This window comes from Pteropus vampyrus, unplaced genomic scaffold (genome assembly GCF_000151845.1).
Source record: "Pteropus vampyrus isolate Shadow unplaced genomic scaffold, Pvam_2.0 Scaffold335, whole genome shotgun sequence".
Taxonomy (NCBI): domain Eukaryota; kingdom Metazoa; phylum Chordata; class Mammalia; order Chiroptera; family Pteropodidae; genus Pteropus; species Pteropus vampyrus.
In genome coordinates this window covers 4,747,370-4,749,399 of record NW_011889116.1, presented here as the reverse complement: position 1 = coordinate 4,749,399, position 2,030 = coordinate 4,747,370, and positions in this window count along the sequence as shown.

Here is a 2,030-nt window from a genome sequence, read left to right as displayed (position 1 = left end):
TACAAAATAAACTCAAAATGGATTAAAGACTTAAATATAAGACCTGAAACAGTAAAACTTCCAGAAGAAAACATATGCAGTAAATTCTTTGACATCAGTCTTACCAATATCCTCTTGGATATGTCTCCTCGGGCACGAGCAACAAAGGTAAAAATAAACAAGTGAGACTGCATCAAACTAAAAAGTTTCTGTATAGGAAAAGAAACCATTAACAAAATGAAAAGAGAACATAGTGAATGGGAGAAGATATATCTGATAAGGGGTTAATATATAAATACATGAGGAACTCATACAACCCAACAACAACAACGAAACAGTCTGATTTAAAAAAAATGGGCAGAGGACCCGAATAGACATTTGTCCAAGGAGAAACATTGGCCAACAGACACATGAAGATATGCTCGATGTTACTAATCATCAGGGAAATGCAAATGAAAACCACAATGAGATACCACCTCACACCTGTCAGAACGGCTATCATCAAAAAGTCAACAAACAACAAGTGTTGGAGAGGATGTGGAGAAAAGGGAACCTTCATTCACGGTTGGTGCAAATACAAATTGGTACAGCCACTATGGAAAACAGTATGGAGTTTCCTCAAAAAAATTAAAACTAGGGGTCGGCTCCATAGTGTAGTTGTTAGCACATACGCTTTACACGCAGAAGTCCTAGGTTCGCGCTCCAGGTGGAGCCACAGACCATACCCCGAGTGCGCCAAGCCCCGGGTGCGCCAGGCCCCTCGAGTGTGCCGGGGGTGCCAGGCCCCGGGTGCACTCTGCAAGCGTGTGGGAGGAGACGCCCCACCTTCAGAGATCCAGTTCTTAAGGGGAAAAGGCAACATCCATAGGTCAGGGATGGAAGTGGGGTTGGGAATTAAAGCGGGAGGTGGGGGGGAATTAAAACTAGAACTACCTTGTGACCTAGAAATTCCACTTCTGGGTATTTATTCGAAGAAATCCAAAACACTAATTAGAAAAGATATGTGCGCACCTACGTTCATTGCAGCATTCCTTACAAATAACCAAGATATGGAAGCAACCTAGACGTCTATCAATAGATGAATGGATAAAGAAGATGTGGTATGTATATACAATGGAATATTATTCACCAATAAGAAAAGAATGAAATCTTGCCATTTGGGACAACATGGATGGACCTAGAGGGTATTATGCTAAGTGAAGTAAGTCAGACAGAGAAAGACAAATAGCGTATGACTTCACTTATTTGTGGAATCTAAAAACAAAACAAAACAAAACAATCGAATAAACCAAACCAAACCAAACCAAACAAAAAAGAGACCGACAGATACAGAGAACAAACTGATGGTTGCCAGAGGGGAAGGGGTCGGGGGAGAGGTGGAAAAAAAAAAAAAAAGAAAGAAAGAAAACAAATTTACAGTAGAAATTATCAAGAAAAAAAAGCCGATGCTTTGTAAACACTAATAAAACTGACAGAAATTGAAAGGGAAAATCATTACATACATAATAGAATTTTTTCAAAAATAAGAGAATGCTATAAAATTCATGCAACCAAATTTGAAGACTTATATGAAATGACTAGTTCCCTAGAAAAATGAAAATTACTAAACTGACTCAAGAAGAAATAGAAAATTTAATTAGAGCACTATAGCTATTTTTACAACGTTGAATTAGTTTAAGATATATCTGCGGAAACAAAACAAAACACATGCGCGCCAGGGGGGGTTGTAAGCTAATTCTGACAAACAGTTCAGAAAAAGTTAATTGTAATCTTGCCCAGTCTATTTCAGAGAACAGAAAAAGAAAGAATGACCACAACAAATTTTATGATGCTGCCAGAATTTTGATATTAAAACCAGTCAAGAATAAATAGGAAAAGAAAATTGTAGACGAATCTCTCACAACTGCAGATGTAAAAACCCTAAACGAAATAATAAAAAATTAAATCGTGAATTAAATCCAGTAACGCATTAGAATTAATATTTATGATCTGTTTGGGTGTTGTATCCCAGAATACAATACTAGAACATCACAAAATTTATTAATATAATT